Consider the following 23,969-nt stretch of genomic DNA (forward strand, 5'->3'; position numbering starts at 1 on the left):
TCCCCAGCAGGATGAGTGAAGAAACCAAAGGAGGTGGCTTCCTCAGCTGGCAAAGATGTGTGCAGGGTGGGTGCCAACACACAGCTTCAGACAGGTAAAATTCACACTGGCTGCAAAGACGCACTTGCTGCTTCCCACATACCCACAGTCTTCTGCTTCGCACTTTTCATAAGTATCTTCCTCTGTATGCCATTAATTGTGTGTTTTATCAAAGGCAATAAGGAGTATGCGATTCGGCTCACTGGCCAAGTACACTTTTGTCTTGTGTGGTGTGGGTTTACTTGTAAATTCATCATTTTAGGATACTTTGGTTTTCAGAGCTGGAAATGTCTTTTGGGAAAAAATGGCCTGAGATGGTTGTGAAGCTATGGGGCAACACGCGGCAATCCTCTGTATAGCGGCTGACAGCAGTATTTATTTTCATTTGAGAAACAGCGAGAGCAGGGCCTGCCCCAGACATCTCTCACTCCATTCAGAAAGAGATGTTTATGGACAGCTGCAGGGAGTTACTCACAAGAGGCTTAAACAGGGAGGGGAAAAAAGGGCCATTCCTCCGGGCCCACCCAGCCACTGGATTTTTCAGCTGAAGGGCAGGCTCAGTTTCATCCCAACCGGCCGGTGAAAACTGATCCCAAACAACTGTCAGGGTCACAAAAGCCTGAGAGATGGAAAAGACGGTGATAAATGTGGTGGCAAGTCATTCCCCTGGAGCAGCCCAACGTGCCTCTTGTTTGGACACCCTCATGGGGTTAACGGTTTGTGGGCTAACACAAGGAAACAAGAAAGGGTCATTCACAGACATCAGAAAGATGTTTGGGAAAATGTTTAAAGTGCTTATTGGTTCAGAGGCCCTTTCAACACCAACAGCTCCGCGTGTTCCATCGGAGATGCAGCTGATTTGCGCAAGTAATTCTGTGCTCAGTTGAAACAGCATAAGTCCAGTTTGGGCAGCATTTCGTAGCTCCCATGGTATTATCTGTCTGTCCGTCTCACTGCCTATTCATCTGTCCATGTAGCTGTTTTTCACTGTCACCCAACATCATGTCATAAGAATATCTTCTGTATAAAACCGCAGGCTGTGGGCTTACTGTGCATCATGGTGTCTGTAGCATTTCCCTTTTCTTAGTGTGGGTGAAGGGATAAAAACTCCTCCTAGCAGAGAGATTCCTGCCTTTTAAGACTAAATTATTTATTTTAATGACCTAGTGGTGGACAGCTTTTGTATTTCTTAGATGTGTTTTGGGGCTTTTACTGTTGTTGGCCTGCTGGTGGGATCTGGAGAGGTTAAAAGAAAAGGAGAGAGTTTTCTCATTGCCATGGCCAAAATGAAACCAAATTCCAGTCCTTACTCAACCTTCTGCAGACATAAAGCACATCTCGCCCAGTATAGAAATGGAGCAACACCCCCTTCCTTCAGTTGCTCTGGTGTGTGCAGTGACGATGATGTGGGGTCAGTAAATTTTAGGAACTTGCTCTCACTTGACATTTATCTGAGGTATTAGCTAAGCTTCTGGACTTTTATATCACCTACCTACACTGTTATACACCATAAATCTCCCATGACTTATGAACGTGTGATCCATAGTACAAAACAGTTTCTCTTGCATTCTAGAGAAATCTAAATATGTTGTCCATTAGTATCTTCAAATTGAAATAAAAATTAAACTATATTGTCTTCACCTAGAATTTGGTTATGGTTTCATATTAAATACAGGTAGTTATCTGCTTACCAGAATTTAAGTTGTTTAGGGTTTCATCTTGATCAGAGCTTCTGAACAAGCTAGAAAGTGTTTCATGTTTCATATTTAACTCTTTGAGAATTAAAATAAATCTATTAACTGTGGAAAATACTAATGGTTTCTGCTCTTCCGAGCAGAGTGTGGAGTCTGCGCACACACAGACAATACAATTTTCAAATGCACTTAGCAGTGGTCTGACTAAAACCTTCGTATGTCAGCATAAAACCAGCTACTGTTCATTTGCCTCAGTGTTAAAATAATAATATTGGTAATAGCACATAACACATTTTACCACAAGAGTTTAGTCAAAGACTTAGAACATCTACGACAGCATTGATTTTAAGTCTGTTTTATCACTTACCATGAACTCAAAGCTCCGATGGGCCTGTAGGTATTCTGTTCTGCTGCTGCCAGAATGGAGTTACACCATTATGTGCCAAAACAGACAGAGGGTAAACCCACGTGAAAAGTATTCATAGCCATGCAATGACTGGAAACCGGTATATCAGATCCACCTTGCTGCTGCCAGCACAGTGCCCTACCAAGGAAGTTAATGAATACAAAGGGTCCTACACCTGCATTTGGTGATCATTTTGACCCCAATCATGGGAGAAGACACAACAACAAAACATGTCAAAGACTACTCTCTGTAGTGTTTCTGCTACAGATTTACTCCATCTGGTACTCTGTCTCCAGGGACGGTAAGTCTCTGAGACTTTAGAAGTCTTGAAACACAAACATGAAAAACATTGTTGAGAACAATGAGGAGCCCCATTTTTTTTTTCTAGGACCAAAAGGGAACAAAAACAGAAGAAATAGATTCACAAGCCTCAATATAGAAACAGATTGAACCAAAGAAGTAAAAGACTACTTGTGCTGGTCTTTACAGTAGCTTCTTTGACAATATCATTATCAAGCCATCAGTATGAATAAAACACTGAGATAGTCACTCTGTGGTCACGCTTAGCCAACAAAGCTCAACATCAGTCAGGTCATCAAATCACAATAACATTAAACATGTCCATAAATGTTTTGCCAAGGTAGGCTCATAAAAAAATACCTGGCAGCACCACTTCGGTATCACTCAGTACCCTTCTGTCAGGAGTGTCACCACTTCTTAAGCAAATGCTTCAAGTAAAAAAAAAATAAATTCAAAAACTGTGAGAAAATTAGCCTTTCACTAGATCCAAGAATAAGTTCCCAAAGAAAGCCACAATTCTGAGTTCTCATATAAATCTCCCCTTAACAATTAAAGTTGCAATTTTCTTACTTTAAAGACTGTATGTTTTCACTATGCTCTTAGATTAATTTTTCAGTAAGTCTACTAGCGGTACAGCTGTTTTTGAGAAGAGCTAGTGCCATGTTCCCCATCTGTCTAGAGGAACATCCTCCAGTAATGAGATGAACCTCACACTGAGGTGCAAACAATTGCAAATGAGCTTTTCCCTGGGGATCCACATGCTACAGTGAGTACAGAGTTCCTGACCGGCTCAAATGAGAGTGGCTGCAAAAAGGTAGAATTGGATTCATCTGCAAGACGTGCAGCAGAGGGAAGAACAGTGTATGACTTCTGTGTTTTTCAGGAAGAATTGTCTGGAGGGGCAGACTCAGCCTCCTTACCCATTCTGTCCTGCTATTTTGCCTACAATTTCCTGCTTTGTAATCCAAAGTAGTGGTAAACAATGTGGGCTGTCCCCCTCTGCCTTCAGTACACGTGGCTGTTTTATTGGCATCCCACTGGAAGCTGGTGGACAGAGTGTGGGCCACAAATGCTGTGCTAGCCAGTCAGGTGTGCTTGGCCACAGGGGCTCTGCATGTTGTGGAAGGTATGCTTCAGCTGTCGGACTTGCCATGGTATTATCAACATGGAAGGGTAGGCCAGCCTTGAAGCAGTGTGGACATGCCCTAAACGCCATAGTGTTGTTAAGGGTGAACCCTGGTAAACAGAAGCTCCACGTAAAATGATAGACCTTGGCTACACGCCCCACCGTGCAGGGAGCCCTGCAGAGAGATGACCTAAGTGTGCCCCAGCCCTCCACCCCTTTGGCTTGGTTTCCGCAAGGAGGAATGCAAGAGCTTGGGCAAGATGGAAACAACTGGACACTGGCCAAGGCCTTACACAGATGGCCAGGGGTAAGAGCCGGGAGACAGCCTGGTGGGGCTCAGTTGAGACAGAGCCAGCTCTTACCCATTTCTGATGTGGAGAAAGGCCTGTTTTGCCACTCCTTACTGCCTGACCCAGAACATCAACCCAGTGAGTTAGGTCATTTTTAAAAGGTCTATTTTCTTCACCAGCACCAATCTACACTGTGAAGCGAGGTGTGACTAGTGGTACCCAACACACCTTTAATCCCACAGATTAACCATAACGCAGATTAATAGGTAACTGGACCACCATGGCCATGGCAGCTCTTGGTGTGGGATGCACAAATCTGCATGGGACTGTAGGGACCTCTACAGCAGCTGCTTAAAAACAGATACATCACTAGGCAGAGCGCAATATAATGAATAGCAGTGTCTCACAGACCACATGTCTGGTTTTAACCCCTTCCTGATGCAACTAAAATGCTCACACTAAAATAATACACGTTTAAGCTACCAAAAGGTACTTTGCATTTGGGAGGTCCATACTGTCAATCCCTGCAGCTCAGGTAGATGCAGCCATATCTTTATCTCTGCTAACTTCACCCTCACGGGTGAGGCCACAACTGGAATACTGTGTCCAGTTTTGGGCTCCACAGTTCAAGAGGGACAGGGAACTGCTGGAGCGAGTCCAGCAAAGGGCAACTAAGATGATTAAGGGCTTGGAGCACCTCCCTTATGAGGAAAGGCTGAGAGAGCTGGGACTCTTTAGCCTGGAGAAGAGAAGGCTGAGGGGAGACCTTATTATGGCATACAAGTATCTAAAGGGTGGGTTGAAGGAGGATGGAGCCAGGCTCTTTTCATTGGTTCCAAGTGACAGGACGAGGGGCAATGGGCACAAGTTAGAACACAGGAAGTTCCGTTCAAATACACGGAAACAGTTCTTTACGGTGAGGGTGACAGAGCACTGGAACAGGCTGCCCAGGGAGGTTGTGGAGTCCCCTTCCCTGGAGATTTTCAAGACCCGCCTGGATGCAGTCCTGAGTAATGTGCTCTAGGCAATCCTGCTTTAGCAGGAGAGTTGGACTAGATGATCTCTAGAGGTCCCTTCCAACTCTGATAATTCTGTGATTCTGTGATTCTGTGAACTTTACCAGGCATCTAGACACTTAAGCTCTAGTTCTGAGAAGTACTCAGCAGATTTCCAATGATAATTAAAACTATTTAAGTTTCTGCTGGTGGGAGACAAGGTAGGATATTACTCCGATCTCCACAGTATGTGGGAAACCTGCTAAGTTGAACTGAGTAGCTATGTCAATCACCCAGAGTACAGGGGAGATGAAAAAGGGGGGAAAGAATGACCTCTTAGTCTGTACATGAGACTCTCGGGATATAGCAGGAAAAGAAGGTCTCAACTTCTATGTGTTGTATATGTTTGCCTTACATATCCTGACTGAGATTTTCAAACTTGTGCTGGGATGTTGGACCACCATCCCTGTTAAAGCTTAGGAAATTAATAACTGAATCTCCTAGGCAGATGTGAAAACTTTGGCCAAAGTATATAATCTGTAATTCAACATGGTTTATTGTATTTTCCAATAAGTGGACGAAAACTCAAAATAAAACTTCCCATGCTATTTTCTTGCCTGCGGGCCTGAGCGAGGCAGCTGTTTGTCCTACCAGTTTTGTGGTCTTACATGTGTTTTCCAGTTTGGATGTTGGTATATTCATTGCAACCAAAAAGGCAAATGCTGGCTCTGAACAGCCCGCTTATTTTTGAATCTGATCTCACAATGGCCTGTTTTCTTTCAAAATATACCCTTTGAAAATGTTATTATGCTTGTTATAAAGTATATGAACTTCACTTCCTCACCACCACAGCCATTATGCTGACAAGGACATCAGGCAAATGCAATCAGCAAGTGCAGTCAACAACAGACGGAAGCAAAAGCAGTTTTCTTTTAAATAGCCTTTTACTATCAACAATGGGGAACATTCAGCACCTCAGATACTTATCCAAGATACCATCAGATGTAGCCAAGAAAATCTGCTCTAGTTGACACTACCTCCATAATTCATTGTGTTGTGCAAAATGAAAAAGGAACCACAATATCTGTTCAAGACAGACAATCACATTTGAATTTTCCTGATTTTCACAGGAGACTAGAGGTAAAGAGGTTATGGTGAAGAAGGTCAGGATAGATATTCATAGTCCACATCTTTTTTTTTTTTTTTCCTAAATTGTCCTTTTAATATGTTTTTTGAAACTACACTCACAAAAATTGTCCACTGGAAAAAAGTTATAAATTGCTGAATACCCACAGTTTCAGCAAGTAAGCTATTTTTCAGCCTCTCGGGAAATTAAGTCTAATCAAAATTATGCAACTCACTCAAAAGTTATGTAACAGTCTAAAATCTTTAACCAAATTTGAGTAAGTCACTTTATGTGTGCCTGATTTAGGATAATAAATGTCCCTGGAATACCTTGTTATGGAGCCTCATGAACCTACTGTGGAGGATCCCATGCTGTGATCCTTCTTAAGTATCTTTGACTTTGGTTGAATAAGCAGGTCAAAATCTCTGTCTTCTTTATCTGTCACAGTCACGTCTATCTCATGGAGTAATTTTGTTGAAGTGTCCCAGAGCAGTGGATCTCAGTTTACAAATTTGATGACATATAGCAAACACATGACCCTTAAAACAATTTCTATACCTTTTATCTGTGATGGCTAGAAACGTTCATTATAACATCAGAACATAATCAAAAGACTTTGGGAGCTGATGTCCCTTTTATAAATGGATTTACTGGAGTTAATAATTGGAGTTATTGCATACAAAGTCACCTGGTAATCCCTGCTTTAGATCCATAACTTGTGTCTGAGATTAGGATAACTTTTGGGAAAGCCCAGACTCTTAGAAGTCCATGAAGAGCGGAGAAGGTTTATCAGACCCACGACACAATACCAAAGGGAAAGCCCGGAGCAGTATCTCTCACGAAAGTTACCATGTTCCCAGGTAACACAGCAATGCTGGGATGCCTGACCTTAAAGGCTTAAATATTGTGAGCCGGATTCTCAGCTGGCACACACAAGCAAAACCCACTGAAGTCAATGAAAGTATTCAAATATATAATGGCTAAAAACGCAACCTGAATTTCTCTTCTGAGTTTTTTGTTTGTTTGTTTTTGACAGAATCATAGGATAGTTTTGGTTGGAAGGGACCTTAAAAGATCATCTAGTACAGCCCCCTGCAATGAGCAGGGACATTTTCAACTAGACCGGGTTTCTCAGAGCCCCGTCCAACCTGAACTTCAATGTTTCCAGGGATGGGGCATCTACCACCTCTCTGGGCGACCTGTGCCAGTGTTTCACCACCCTCATCATAAAAACTTCTTCCTTCTATCTAGTCTGAAACTTCCATCTTTTAGTTTAAAACCATTACCCCTTGTCCTATTGCAAAAGACCCTGCTAAAAAGTTTGTCAACATCTTTCCTGTAGGCCCCCTTTAAGTACTGAAAGGCCACAATACGGTCTCCCTGGAGCCTTCTCTTCTCCAGGCTGAACAACCCCAACTCTCTCAGCCTTTCCTCAAAGGAGAGGCGTTCCATCCCTCTGATTATTTTTGTGGCCTTCCTCTGGAGCTGCTCCAACAGGTCCATGTCATTCTTACATTGGGGGTTCCAGAGCTGGATGCAGTACTCCAGGTGGGGTCTCACGAGAGTGGAGTAGAGGGGCAGAATCACCTCCCTTGACCTGCTGGCCACACTTCCTTTAATGCAACCCAGGATATGGCTGGCTTTCTGTGCTGCGAGCAAACATTGTCGGCTCATATCCAGCTCTTCATCCACCAGTACCCCCAAATCCTTCTCAGCAGAGCTACTCTCAATCCCTTATTCCCCAGACTGCGTTGATACCGGGGGTTGCCCCAACCCAGGTGCAGGACCTTGCACTTGGCATTGTTGAACCTCATGACGTTCACACAGGCCCACTTCTCAAGCTTGTTCTGGTCCTTCTGTATGGTGTTGAGGTGCCTCTGGATGACAACCCATGCCTCAGGTGTGTCAACTGCACCACTCAGCTTGCTGTCACCCACAAACTTGCTGAGGGTGCACTCAATCCCACTATGTCATTGATGAAGATATTGAACAGTACTGGTACCAATATGGACCCCTGAAGGACACTACTTGTCACCATTCTCCATCTGGACATTGAGCTGTTGACCACTACCCTCTGGATGTGACCATCCAACCAATTCCTCATCCACCAAACAGTCCACCCATCAAATCCATAGCTCTCCAATTTACAGAGAAGGATATTTTGGGGGACTGTGTCAAAGGCCTTACAGAAGTCCAGATAGACAAAATCCATAGCTTTCCCTTGTCCACTGATGTAGTTACTCCATCACAAAAGGCCACTAGGTTGGTCAGGCAGGACTTGCCATTGGTGAAGCCGTGCCGGCTGTCTCAAATCACTTCCCTGTGCTCCCTGTGCCTTAACGTAGCTTCTAGGGGAATCTGTTCCATGATCTTCCCAGGCACAGAGATGAGGCTGACAGCTCAGTAGTTCCCAGGGTCCTCCTTTCTACCCTTTTTAAAAACGGGTGCAATGTTTCTTTTTTTCCAGTCACCAGGGACTTCACCTGACTGCCAGGACTTTTCAAATATCATGGACAGTGGGTTGGCAACTACATCAGCTAATTCCCTCAGGACTCTGGGATGCGTCTCATCAGGTCCCATAGACTTCTGTATGTTCAGGTTTCTCAGGTGGTCAAAAACTTGATCTTCTCTTACAACGGGAGGGACTTTGCTCCTCCAGTCCCTGCCTTGCAGTCCATCCGCTCCAGAGATGTGGGAAGAGAGGTTGCCAGTGAAGACTGAGGCAAAAAAGTTGTTGATTACCTCAGCCTTCTCGTTGTCCTTTGTTACCAATATGCCAGTCTTGCTCATCAAGAGGGGGTGCGCTTCCTTTGACCTTCCTTTTCTGGCTGACATACCTGTGGACACCCTTCTTATTATCCTTTGTGTCCCTTGGCAAGTTCAGCTCCAGCTGTGCCTTGGCCTTCCTGATCCCATCCTTACACAACCGAGCAGCATCTATACTCTTCCCAGGATACCTGTCCCTGCTTCCACTGCCTGTGCATCGCTTTCTTGCCCTTTAGTTTGGCCAGCAGGTCTTGACAGTGTCACATCGGTCTCTTGCCTTACTTTCCTGGTTTCTTACACCTGGGGATTTTTGACCAGCTTTTCTCAAATGCACCATTCTGGGATGTAACCAGCTAAGGCTGATGTCAAAGGGGAAAAGGAAAAAGCCCCAAGCTAGATTTTAGAGTTTCCTGACAGCCAAAGACACAGTTGTTTGATTTACACAGTGTGAAAAGTCATTGAATTAACCTAATTAATTAATTAGGATTGGGGTTTCAGCTGAAGAAAAATCCCACCACTGTATTTGTTTTCATCAGCTCAAATCCCATGGAAAAGTACTGCCTTCCTATCTATTGAAGGTAATAGGTTGCATGTTTGAAACAGAGGGCCCTCACTGACATAATATGTGACATAATTAGCTCTCCTCATGTGTTGACCTGGCCAATACATTTTATCCCTGAGACAAAATGGTTGTTTTTCCCAGTTTACTTTCAAGAAAGAATGCTTTCTCAGACACACAGTAGTATGCTTCAGAGTCACTTTCTCGTGCCAAACTACTTCTGGGGTGGAACTTCTTTGCCTTCAGCAGAAACACACTTCCCAAATGAAATGGTCCTATCCGTGAGTTTTAAAATCATGTTGTTTGTAATATTTATACATTTTCATTAACGTCAGAACTCCGACTAGCGCATCAGTACATCTGTAATGTTTGGGAGCGCCCAGAATGCATCAAAAATGTCAACACCAGACCTCTGTAGTTCTAGACTGAAGATTTCCACATGGACTGGAAAGAAATACGGTCACCAATTTAATAGTTAAATCAAAGCTTGGGAGGTTACCAAATTGTCCAGATGTATCTGTCTTGCTGCTGGAATCCCTTGTTGCTTTGCAGGAATACAGGGTTCCCTTCTAAAAGTGATTACAAGTGTTTGTGTTTAGAAATATCAGGAGGAAAAAGGAAAATAATGATAGAAAAGTTCATGGCAGTCAGCCCTTCATTCCAGCGTCCTAAAACACAGTGTAAGGAGGGACTTCATGACTGCACCAAGAGTCTTACATGACAGCATTCACACATAATTTCAGCAGTAACAATAGATGAAAAATATGTTCATAGAATCATAGAATCATAGAATCATAGAATTAGTGAGGTTGGAAGGGACCTTTAAGATCATCAAGTCCAACCATTAACCTACCCTGATAAAAACACCACCACTTCTAAACCATGTCCCTAAGCACCTCATCTACCCTTTTCTTAAACACCTCCAGGGATGGTGAATCCACCACCTCTCTGGGCAGCTTATTCCAATGTTTAATAACCCTTTCAGTGAAAAAATGCTTCCTAATATCCAATCTAAACCTGCCCTGACATAACTTGAACCCATTTCCTCTTGTCCTATCACTTGTCACCAGGGAGAAGAGGTCAGCTCCCATCTCTCTAAAACCTCCTTTCAGGTAGTTGTAGAGGGTGATAAGGTCTCCCCTCAACCTCCTCTTCTCTGGGCTAAACAACCCCAGATCCCTCAGTCGTTCCTCATAAGGTTTGTCCTCCAAACCTTCATATGTTCCTTTGGTTGCTTGTTCTGTGACCAACATAAATGTCCATGGAGATCAAGGGTAAGTAAATAAATGGATAAGGTTGCTGTTTGGTTTCTTCTTTGCCTTTTGATAGTTCTTTTCTGTACTGTTCTTTACCCTCGTCTGAAGCATTATTCTGAATTAGTTTTAGAATGATTTATTATTTGGACTGCAGAAGGGGACAGAGTCATGGACCAGGATCCTAGTGTGCTACGTGATCAAAGAGAAAAAAGTCCTCACCCCAGAAATTTCGTAGTCTATAACTTGAGAAAACACAGATAAAGACACAGACAAAAAAGCACAGAGGATCAGTGAGTATAGTATTTGCAGTGGTAAATGATAGCTGCCCAGGACCGGTCAGTAGCTCTAATGCCACCAGGCACAGTTATCTTCTGAAACAAGGGGTCCACGCTCCCTCCACCAACAGGAAATGTCCTTGGCCTGCACTAATCTCCGAACCTTGCATGAGGATTTTATGGGAGATGAACCCAGCCAACATAGTGCCATGGACCATCCTAGCAACCTGCCAGTAGGGACCATTGAGTTCCTGTGTCCAAGCCTTCGTTGGTACTGCTTTATTTGCTAGTATAGATGGAGTCACTGGCGTCCTGATGAGGCTTCATCAAAGCAAACCAGCTGCCTTTCCAATGACGTAAAATATAAGAAACTATATATGAAGTGTCTATGAATTGTCCAGATCATCTTAATATCTCAGCAAATAGACTCACTGTTAGGGTAAACCATATGAACAAAATTGACGTGTTTGTTTTTTTTTTTTTTTCTTTGCCAGAAGAGTTTTTAAAACAAACATATCCAAGAGTTTTGGAAAGGTTAGAAACCCTCAGGCTTTTGTGCATAAATCTGACTTTAATGAATAGTGGATTGGCAGGTGATTTTCTTCCAGGGCAAGTTGTTTCTCTGAACAACTTCTTTTTCTCCCTCCAGAGCAGATGGTAGTGTTCAATCTCTAACATAGATGACCAAAAGAGATGGACAACTTATGTTTCATTTGCACACGCATTTTTGTGCATTTGCTGTGTCAGGCAAATCTGTTTTATTGAAACATATCCACACACACACACGCATTAAGTCTACAACACCCAGGGTTTGTGCATATGTGATGTATATAAACAAAGCCACAAAAGCAATCAAATACACCTTTAACCCATCTATTAGTGTACTGCAATGTAAACCATTTGTGCCTTTGTCTAGAGGAAAACGTCTTCCCAGTCCCACAACCACTATATTTCAAGGCAGTGTATCATAACACTGTCTGTCCTGTAGTGGTGGTGATGGATTGTATGGTGAGGTTGCCACTGTAATGTTACAAAAAGAAAATGAAGAAAAAAAAGGTTTTGCAAAAAAAAAAAATAAATAAAAGGACCTGTTCACAGAGGATTTGCAGTAGACTGAGCAATTGTAAGAATTCAAAAAATATAGTCGGTTATGTACCTTGATGTGGGTCATAGTCCATTCATGCTGATAAATGAGTAACTGGGTCTTAATAATCCGAGTGGAACGCTAGTCATACTCGCACAGTCATACTGACCGCCCTGTGAATGTCCAGGCAGATGTACCGAAACCACCCCTGTTTAACTATGCATTGACCCCTCTCCCTCTCCTTCATGTCCCCATAGCTTTTTTCTTATTCGTAACATTTTTGGTTTTTATTTAGAGGAACATGAAGGAAAAGATCCCTCTGGCTTTGCAGTAACAAGGTAAGAAATGGATTTTCTGTTTTCATAGCTACAGTAGTAGCAATATTTCTTAAGGAGTGACAGTCAACAGAGAAATTACAATACCAAGATTTCATTGTGTTCTTTGTGACTTTTGACAGTGGTCATTTAACTGTGACACCAAACCCCATTATCCCTTAGGCTCTTTGCTATCCGTTTGTATCACTTCAGTTGGATGTACCAATAACATCCATTCGTGTTCACAGACAAGAACGTGCTGCATGCAGTACAAATGACTGGCAGATCCTTCCCAGATGCTATGGGCCATTTGGGCCCTTTATCTCCTCAAGACAACACGATTTTATTGGGCCAGCCAGAGACACAGCAGTGATATTTGAATACTCCAAGAGTTTCTTGCAGCCCGAAGTTCTCTGATTTACCATCAGGCTAAGCAATATAGGTATTTTAAGGAGCCAATGCACTTCAGATGGCATAATTTTCTTTGTTACTGAAGACCTAGTGACCGTAGAGGTGCTGGTTGGAGGTAAGCTCACACTCTCCACTCACTGGCAAAGCCAACTGTCCTCCAGGTATTGAATCCATGACATGGTCCTCTTCTGTTGGACCATGGCACATACTGGAAATCACTTCAGTTAAATTATTCAGACTTAATTAAAAAAATATATTTTTTTTTCAGTCCAGATCATTTCACTAATTCAAAGCCCAGCGTGGGCTGGCAGGCAGCGGGACCGGCACTGAGAAGGTGACGGATTGAAGGGACAGCGACAGAGCAGAAGGGGAAGAAAGACAAAAACGAGCATCCAGCCATATGGGGGGCTTGAGATGGCATCATCGTGGAGAAAAAAGTGGAATTAGTTTTCATGCATTGTGGGAAACTAATGAGCAAAGTACTATTTCAGGAACCGGAGTTGAGACCAGTCAGGCTAGAACTCAACTGCTGTGAATGGGACTGAAATACTTTCTAACAAGCACCAGGCTTTACACTGTGATTTAAAGCATGAAACCTCCATTTAAGTGGCATGTAAACTAATTGATGGCAATGCAATGAAAATGAGTAATAATTTTTTTAAAGGCCACAATGGAAAGAAGCTTAACTGCTGCTTCTTGTTAAGTAAAGGGCTCCAAACCTCAAACTTAAGTAGCAACACTTTTATTAAAAAGTCTTAAAAAATTTTACAGAAAATCTGTCCCTATTCTTTCAAGTACAGAAGACTATTAACCTTCTACTATTTTTCTACACTTCTCATTTCTAGATTGCTGGAAACATTTCCCAATAAATATTTTGTGCTGATACGTACTAATTTCTGAATGCCAACAAGTTTAATCCTAACCTAGTTTGTCTGATATTTGCAACATAAAAGAAGGATTTTGAGGAGAACCAGAGCCAGCCCTGAACATAGAGAAAATGGAGATGTACAATTCATTGTAACTAAGGTTTTTGTATATTCATTGCTGGAAAAATAAACAGGTTTAATGGCTTTGATATTATGATCACAAAAGACTCTGCCAGAACACATATTAGTATGCTTTTTTTCAGATAATTTCTTATTTTTCCCAAACCAGCATGATGATGGACAGAACTGTTTTAGTTGTCTACCTGAAATTAAATCAGATACAGAAGACTCAGAAGAGTCATAAATTGTTAAGAAAAAGAAAAACAACCAAAGTTTTCCAAGTCCCCTGGACTCTGCACTAGTGCCATACATAATTAAGAAGTGAAATTAAATCTCAAAGCATGTTAGTGAGCTTTGTACAAGGCAAAACCCATGCCTAGGTGCTGGAGAAATTCAGCTGGGCTCTGTAAGGGATTCTAGACACATGCAAGGACTTGTGCCTGCATGGGAGCAGAGCCAGGCAAAGTACAGGTGTGAATGATGACAGCTGTCCTCCTCTTCAGCCAGGGCATCTAGGGAGACTCCGTATGTGGCGTAGCCCTCCTCAAACAACTTAATTTAATCCTTTAGCTATGACATTCCTCTTATCATTCCCTTTTGCCATCACCTCATATATCACGGAAGTGTTATTCATTCACTCATTATTAGAACTGGGCATTGGCAAGTATATTTTAATAAGATGTATTCCTTACAAAGGCTGCTTATTAAGCTTATATTTCTACGCCTCTTTACAATTAATCATAAAGTGTTCAAGACATGTATTTTCATTTATCTCTCTGGCTGTTTGATTGGATGAGAGCCCAAAAAGCTTGTCTCCTAAGATGAGTGCGTGCTGGCACAACTCTGTGTGTTTGATATAATGTAATTCCATTGCTTCAAGAACAATAACCAAAATGGCAATTTTGCTAATTTTTGACTTGGCCAAGTGAAAATGCACCTTTTTCACTGGGTAGATGAAAAAAATGTTCTAGTTAAAACATAACTGAAAAAAAATGGCTTTAATGATATTTGTTTGTGAACCGAGATGCATAATGTGAAAATAATATTGAGGTTGACAGTATTTTCACTGGCAGGGGTTTTCTGGTCTGAGATGCATGTTTTTGATCAATTTGAGAGAGTGAGACAAAGAGAGAAGAGATGAATTGCCAATGGTTTTTTTTCCAATATGACATTTTGAGATCAGTCTTAGATCCGATCAAGATTTTTCCACTTGAAAGTCCTCCTGTTGGAAAAAGATGATTCACACAAATCTGATTTTTCCCAGATATGAACCAGTTTTGAAGACATTTTCATCAAGAAAAAACTCTCACACCCTACAGACTGCCCAGTAGACCAGTGGCAAGATTGGAGGTAACACTGGACACTGACCTGCACGTGGGAAAGCAGCTGCACCTCTCCTCCTTGTCCTGGTTAAGGAAATGTGATTTCTGAAAGAAATGCACAAAAATTAGAGATCTTGTACTCCTTTTCAAATGTAATTTGGTGACAATATAAATTGTTAGTCCTGCAAACGCAATATGCGATACCAGAAAGCAGATGTTAGGGAAAAAGTAAAGAGCATGGAAATGGAAAATCGTCCATGGGTTTAAAACTAACTCCTTTTCTGCAAATGCATCTTCCTAGAGATATTAATCCTGGGCAAAGTCCAGCTGAGATCGCTGGTGCACCACATGAACCTGGGCATCTGGCTTGAGGGAGAGGATTGTGGGGTGGGGGCTTGTGGCCGTAACATGAGTTTTCTTTAGTGAAGCAGGGCACAAAGCCTTTTAAAGGAGACATTGCTCAGTTTCTTTTGCACGATGTAATATTCTTTAAGCTCACTTGGTGAAAAATGCTAAATAAGAAAAGTCAGGTGTTAGGACTACCGCACAGCTTTCACCACACAGTAGCTCTCACCTGTCACCAATTCAGAAAGATGCCTCTTCAGGTCACATTTCACACTGATAATATATAAAATGTATATGTAAATATACAATATGTAAATTGTATATAATGTATTTTTAAGACTTCTTAGATTAGCGTTTTACAGGAAACATTGATCTAGAATGAAGTAAATGACCCTTGTTGGCTCCCTTATTTTTCGAATGTGGTAAATTCTTCCTGAATTGTCAGTCAATATGTTTTGCAATGTTTCTGCAGAAGCTATCAACAATCATTTCATCTGAATCTGATTAAACAGAGCAAAGTCACTGAGCATGACCAATTCCTTCTTAGTTTGGCCTGAAAATCCTAACATGAATAAAAGTTTCTAACATGCCTTGTAACATAACTCGGCATTGTATTTGCATGAAAAACCCAGGAAGAAGATCAGATAGGCAACATGGGCATGTTGGGGCTTTCTGCCTTTGAAAGAAGTTCCTGAAACAGTCTCCAAGTACGTGACCCTTACAAAAGAGGCTGTTTGGGATCTTTTGTTAGTCAGTCACTTTCCTTTCCCCCATGACTTTAAAAACTCACACAGGCTGGGTTTCCATCCTTTGTGTGAAGCCAGGGATACATTAAGGGAGGGGAATCCACAAGGGAGCAGGTAAATAGTTACTGAAGAAACATTTGTGTCCTAACCTGCAGCCACCCAGAAGTAGCTGTCAGAAAGCCAGTGAGCCATAAAATGGCAGGGGTCAGCTATCCACTGGGACTAGTTTTCCAAGGCGAATATAGCAATAAATCCATGGCTATGCTCAGAAGGAATTTGGATGCCCTAGGTGCTGGATACAGATGCTTTCTAGACTTCCATAACATGATCTTCAAAGACCCTATTCTTGTAAAAATGTAAAAAATCTTGTAAAAAAAAGAATGAAAAAAATCATGTAAAAATGAATAAACAGCAACAACAAATTTTATATTCGGCAACCTTTCCTCTCCTAGCCTTGCTCTGTCTGAGATATGTTTGTGTTCATTCTCAGGAATTAAATGCACCCAGCAAATCTCAGATATGGGAGAGCTCTGGTGAACACTCAGTTCCCCAAAATAAGGAGGATTTGTGTCACTTGCCACAAGTCTTTCTTTTCAATATGCTTTTGATGCAGTGCTTTGATAACAGGAGAAAATAAAAATGAGCAATCACATAATTTAGTGGGAACTTTTTAAATTAGGAAACACCATTGGTCTTATCAATGAATGTGTGTTTGTCTCTCTTTCTCTCATACTGTCTAAACTTCCTGTTAGCTTTGCTTCGAAACCCCTTACCGATCTCACAAGTTTTTGTCACCTTTGTTTTCTCAAATGGGCTAGTCAAGTCAAGCCCAAAGAATTTATTTTTAACCTGGATTAAGTTTGAAAGCTCACTGATCTCATTTCAGACCTGAAAGCAATGGAAGATTGTCCGCTTTTTTGCAGCTATACTTGTGGCTTAATATAAGATATGACCTCTGCATACTCATCTTGCTTCTTCGATTACAGTCATCCGGCCCTCAGAGCAATCATTTCCACATCTTCTTCTGGCCCTCAGAGCAATCATCTCCACATCTTCTTCCTTCAGCCATCGACATGTGAGTTCCTCATGATGAAAAGTGAAAAAAATACCTGCTTGAGGTTTTTTCCTTGTGAGCTTGGAAAATTTTAAGCTTTTGCTTGGATTTTCTAATACTCATTATTATCTATTAATTTAAGAGTTAAATGCCCCTATTATATCACACGGTTGCAAAAAGTTCAGCACATTCTCCCAGTGGACAAATGCACTCGAGCATTGTGGAAGGACAACAGTTTTATTTTTCCAGCTTGACTTTTCTGTTAGATACACACACAAAAAAAGAAGTGCTAATCTTACATGGTGCACAGAGAAACTGAATTGGGTGGTAGTAAGGGCAGGGAAGAGCAGCCTTCAATGCCAGATGCTTGAGGTCTGAAAGCATAAATTAAAGAGCTGAGGGACACCAGAGGTACAGGAGTGAGCCTGGGGACAGAAGATGAATGTAGGGCAGCCTGGGTACAACACTGGGGTGGAGTGTGAATGGCAGGTGTGGGATTCTAATTAAATCAATGAGAAGCTGTAGAAATTAGCTGGGAGCTGAAGTGGGCATCAGTAATTAGTGCCCCTGTTTCTCTGAATCTTTCCCAACCAACCTTCTCTAACTCATCCACCATACCGACGTCCGTGCTTTCATAGACCTTCATTATCTTCAGCTGTTTTGGTTGTCATCTGTTGCTCACTATCAGAAGATCCATTTACAACTCTGAACAAGCCACTTCTTGTTTGTGAAATTTCAAGCAGACACATCAGTGCTTTTTCCCCAAGCTGCCCTTCAGTCTTAGGGGGAGCTCCTGTAAACTCCTGCAAATTAAACTCATCAATCCCTTTCATACTATTTGACTTGCCAGACTGCTAAGATCATGAATGTGCTGCCTATCTCTCTGATCAATATTGTCTCACTCTTTCTTTATGATTGTTTATGTCCATTTATTGTCTTTGGTATTACCTTTAGTTTGTAACTTCCCAGGGAGGGCTTCCCTTCTGGTCACTGCTTGTCCAGGGCTCAGGTCAGTGGATCTTGGCTCTTTGCTAATGTTAGTGCCACCGATAGATGAGGATGGCATTGGTAGGGAAGACTAGCTGGTGCCAACCTTTTTCTCTGCATAAGAGCTGATATTTGCTTCAATAGGCAGAAAGTTGTTCAGGTTCACAGAAGCCTTGAGAGCCAGCTGGAGCGTATGGTAAGCTCACCCTTACACCAGCATACTCAGGAGAAAGCTGGAAGGACTCTTTCCTATGCTTGCTGGAAATGGGTAAAGTAGTACCAAAAGGAAAGGAAAGGAAAGGACAAAACTCCCAGATGATTAGGATCAGATAATCAGAAAATAATTTGGAATGGAAGGGACTTCAGGAGGTCACCTAGTCTGAAGGGACTTCAGGAGGTCACCTAGTCCAACACAAATTTTTAACTTTTTGGAGAAAAATGATCTCATAAATTTAGCAGCAATCTCTCTCTTTTTTTTTCTTTGGGAGGGGGGAGGATCTGATTTATGATATTTGAGCTTTCTGGATTGGCAAGAAGATGGTGGCAGTATCACAGGCACAGGTTCTGACAGTCCATTTGGTAGCTGTACACATAATGGGAAGTTAATTGGATAAGCAGACACAAATAGCCCATATAATGCCAAGATTTGCAAATTTATGCCTTTGAATGCCTCCTGTTTTCTGGTCCAAGTTATTAAGGCATCTCATTTTCTGGAAGCACTGAACATTCAAATCTTTGAAAATCAGGCCCTGGAAAACCAATGCAAATTATCCAGCAAAAACTGTATGTTTCCAGAACCACCAACTATTTTTTTAAAATCTTGCTGTGATTTAGATATTCCCTTTGTTGATAATCATTGAAATATGGTAATTGTTACCAGGCCTCCGCTAAATTTCAAAAGAAAACTGATACGCACTTTAAAGTAACAGGAATGCTGCTCATTTTCAGTTTTAAAAAACAAGCACATCCCTATCTAGTGATCCTTCTTAATGAAGCATGTCTTGCATCTCCAACTGCCAGGCAAACAGGGAAATAAGCTGTCCAAATGGCTGTGCAGCCAGATACTCGCTCATTCCAGGAGAGCTGCCAAATCGCTCTCATTTGGAAAGAGCCTCCTTCAGTCTGGAGGTGACTTTCATTTCTTCTAGCTGTGGCAGCGGATTTAGCGTTGTGTACGTTTCAACAGGGCTTTATATATGAGAGGCGGTCTCCTGTTGTGGTAGGCTGCCTGTTGCTCACTCTCTACCCATCATAAGTCTGTTTTAATATTGCTGAAGACGCATTTCCTAATTGATCCACAGTTTAGTACAAAGAATTGATTTCCCCTCTCCTAGTTGCTGCCTCATGTGAGATGTTTTGGAAATGGATTGAACGATTTTGTGTTATTACCTGGAAGCAACTGAACTAGTTGCTGTAGGTGGCCTTTCCCGTGAAGGGGAAGGGAGGAAGTCTCTGACTGAATAGAGAGGATATGGCAAAAATAGTTTAAAAAATACTTTTATTTGTAGATAAAGACTTCTCAGTCATAGCAACAAAGAAAATGTCATAGTGGTGGTTCATCTAGCTGTATTCCCTGCCTCTAGAGTCGAAGGCAGCTTCAATGTTTCATCTGAGACGTCTGAGTCTCATCTCACAGACTTCAAGCTTGGTCATAGGTATGAATTAGACAGTGACAACTACTTGAGTGAAAGGACACAATCCCTTAGCAGCAGCCATCACAGCATTACTGTCTCTTGTGACTCAACTACAGAGCAGATGTGCTCCAAGGGGTCTGACTTGCCGCCCACGTGAAGATATGCACATAGCTTGGTGAGGGCACTCTAAAGAAGAGTGAAACTTCTCGTGGCCTCGGACACATGGAAAAGTCCAACAGATTAAATTGAGAGATATAGAAATGCAACTGGGATGCTTGAGATAGGAGAGTGGGTCCTTTTAAAACAGGAACTAATCTCTTTTTAAGGAAGAAAAGAAAAAAATATTTTTAAGTGCTACATAGCAGGGGCATTCCCTTTTCTTCACCTAGACAGGATCTATAAAAAGTCATCATTATCATAAGATGCATTTTCCATACTCAGTAAAGAAATATAATGACTAGAGTTGCTTGTGAAAAGTCTGTGCTTGCCTGAGTGTGTTCTGGAGCTGCAACTATGTCTGTACAGGTTCATGCAGATGTGCAAAATATCCCAGTGGTTCAAACCAAACAGTTGTTGCCTTCTGCTGACAGCTGCTGGTGGGCAGTCCGCTGCTCTGGGGCTGGAGGTCCCATGTCATACTTCTCTCACAGCCCAGGATGGGGTCACCACATAGGCGGAGACTTTCACACTTGGCAATGTAGGCTGCGTCCTAAAAAATGAATAACACTAAAATTAATCTCTTAATTCTTCCAGAATAAAATCCTTTAGGGATATTATAGCTGCCTTCTGTTCATCTTCATATTAAAAGAAAAATTAAACCAGCAAATCAGCAGCTCATCTTATTAGCCATGCTGCTTTCCGATAATCTCTGTCACCCACCAGGTTTACTGGCTAGTTTGATGGATAAGGATCTGCAGACAATTCATTATTGTCTTTGTAATCCTCTGGTCACCAAACATGTATTTATGTGTTGTATGCTTGTTGCTAAACAAGAATAATCCAGAGCGGCCGCTTGCGTCATCACTCCCGGTTGCCATGGAGATGAGTCACAACATCTCTCTCTCTCAGGATGGCTTCCCGCTCAGGGAGCTCTTCGAGGGTTTTCCCTGCCTTCCTTACACAGTGAAAAGCAGCTTTGTGAAGCAAAATTGATGATTTAGTCCTGCTGTGCAATCAGAGATATCATTCCTTCAGCAGTGCTAAAACTTTTATGAAATCAAATTCTGTGGCCATTCAAAAACTCCCAAACGTATCTTCCCATGAAAACAATTTAGATTAAAATCCAAAACACTCTCATCCTCTTAAAAAAAAAAAAAAAAAGAAGTGTAGAACAAACTTCCCACCCTTTTTTTGTGGACTAGAGTTTGCGGAGCAGGACCTGGTAAGGTCTCTGAGGAGGCACCCACTTGTGTCTTGAAGAGTCCCTATGGATGAGCTCCAAAGGAGAAGTCAGACATGCCATTTGCAGCTTCCCCATCATTAACACAGGACCTGCACAACCCAAGCACTCCCCAGCTCCATCTGACTCCAGATCAGTCTCAGCATGTGATCAGGCTGCCATTGATTTTAGAAGAGCACTTGATAGATTTTCTGCCGAGTTTCATGCCAGCAGCAGGAGGACAGGCAAGTCTGGACCTGAATGAAGCCAGAGCGATGAGGACTGAAAATAAAACTGGAAAATGTAATGTTGCCACTAACCATGTGTGTTTTCTGAAAGAGAGCGTATAGGTTCCCCCTTTCTCAGCAGAGTTCAGGGGCATGAATCCTCCACAGAAGATAACATTCTCTAGTAGGGCAAGTAGCTATCCAAAGTGGAGAAGGACTTTAGAAGTCCCTTTGTCCTCTGAAATTTCTGGTGGATATCTTTCCTCAAAGCACTGCTTTGGGGCAACACTCTGCTCCATTGCTGTTATTTGTCAGCTCCGGTCTCCTCACCCAATGCATGAACATCTATCTCAGGTTAGAGGATATAGGGCCGGGGCCTGGAAATTGAATGCTATAATGCTGAGTGGTACAAAGACCAAATCCTGGAGATTTGCATTGACAGAGCATGGATGCAAAGTAAAAACTGCAGGTTGCATGCTACAAATTTGCATGCTGTTCAGGTAGTTACGGTCACAGGCAGATAATCACAGGTGGTTTTCCACGAGTGGACGTCTGGGCCTTAAAAAATGGGCATTACCCAAGCACTGTCCTCACACAGGCACATGGTCATAATATGCATTTTCTACCCTGTAATAGGATTTTTTGTCAATTCAGAACAAAGCCCAGCAAGTTTTGAAACTCCATTTAAAAGAAATTGGAGGTAAATATTGTTGGATTGAACCAAGTGTTTCATTTTGATCTGGGATTTATTTTGATATAAGGTTGTAATATATAAAAGAGAAAAATGGCATAAACCCAAGGTTATTTTGAATTGAAAACTCAAAAAGCTCATCATAAAAAATGCTGAAATGGGACAGAGATTTCAGCTGTGTCAGACCATTTATTCCTGGTCCATTTTCAAAAGGAGATTCAAACGTATTCACAATGATTTCCAAATGGCATTTTGATTTCGAAAGAACTGCAATTTCCAATTCAAAAAAGAAAAAAAAAAAAAAGCTGTAGCATGAAAGGTTTTCTAATCAGCCCCAGTGAGAAAACTTCAGCAGTTGGATACAAGATGCAAAACCTGGGAAGGAGAATTAAAAGTTCCTGACTTGTAAATACATAGGATTTCTTATTTATATTTTTTAGGTTTGGTTTTTTTTTAAAAATGGAGGTTTTGACATCATGTGATATTGGAGTGTGAGGGCTGCAGAGACCCCACCCTGCATCTGGCAGGCGGGGAGGTAACCGAATGCTGCTCCGGTCTCCCACGGGCCATCTCCTGACAGGTGGAAAGCCCGGGGTACCAGAGGGGGGTTTCTGGGCAAAAGCAGTGGGGAGCCCCCTGGGGAGCCCCGGAAAAATGACTCACTTGCAAGGAGTGGGGGTGTGTTTTGGAAGAATGTTAGTGGGGGCAGGCTGCTCCGCTGGCCACTGGGGACCGGGGCTGTGAAAAGACTGGGAGTTTTTATAGCCTGAGCAGGCTGCTGCTTCTCTTTTAACGTAGGAGGGAAGGGGAAGGGGAGGAGGATGGAGGGAGGGAATTGTTTTGGTTTTTGTTTGGGTAACAAAATCAGGAGAGACCGTTTGGTAGAGTTATCTAGCATGACTTTTTTTTTTTTTTTTTTTTTTTTTTGCTTGCATATTTTGCTGACACAAAGCTATGGGTGGTTTGCCGTAAGCAAGGCTTATGCTGTGGCTTTTGTTGTGTCCAATACAGAGCTGGTTTAGCAAAAGCCTCTGTGTTTCTGCTGGGAAAAATTGTGCTTTTACTGACAGCTTATTTCACTCAGTCAAAGTGGATGTTAGGGGAGAAAGATTACCCTGAGTATGCTGCTGAAAGACCAGTTCTGCCACAGCTGTTCACACCAGAGCACTTTCCTGATTTAAGCATCCCGTCCGCAACCTTGGTAATTGTCTCGAACCCCATATTTATTCGACCGCGATTTGTTTCGCCTTTTGCACTATGGTTGTAAGTGCTGCTGTAAAGATGTTTTCATTGTGGCGGAAAAGTGCTTCAGGTTAACCTTTGCTTCCTGAGAAATGAGGGCAAATCAAATGCTTAACTCCAAATCGCATTTTTCATTTGTGTGTTTTTCTGGAGTTCATTTTAGAAATAAAATACAACTGAGGTAAATGTCAATTAAACAGTGGACATTAAAACTGTACTGAATTATTTTCATTTTCTCAAAGCCGAGCTCTACCAGCGAACCAAAATGTATAGCTAGTATCTTTTTTAAATATTCCAACTTCAGTTGAAAATTAGTTGTCTTCTGATTTCAAATAGCAATATTACTTGTGGAATGAAAATTACGCTACTCTCACTGCTCTGCTTTTGTTAGTTTTGTTTGTTTTTCATGACTGGCTTTTTTCCAAGCCAAAACTAACAGGTATTAGATCAGTAAAATTACAAAAGTTTTGCATGAATGCCCTGGGACTGAAAACACTGTAGCATTTTAAATAAATTTGAGTATAACACTTTGCTAAATCTCCTGTTTTCCACAAAGGCATTCCTAGATTCTTTACAGATTGTCTTTTTTACCTTTTTGAAGGAATGACTCAACATTAAGAGAAGGAAATATGTTTCTAAACAGCTTTTGCAAAATAGCCGATGAGGCATAAACCCCAACAAAATAATAATAAAGAAATAAAAAACAAACAACAAAA

This window comes from Vanellus vanellus (assembly GCF_965231255.1).
Source record: "Vanellus vanellus genome assembly, chromosome: 2".
NCBI classification, from domain to species: Eukaryota; Metazoa; Chordata; class Aves; order Charadriiformes; family Charadriidae; genus Vanellus; species Vanellus vanellus.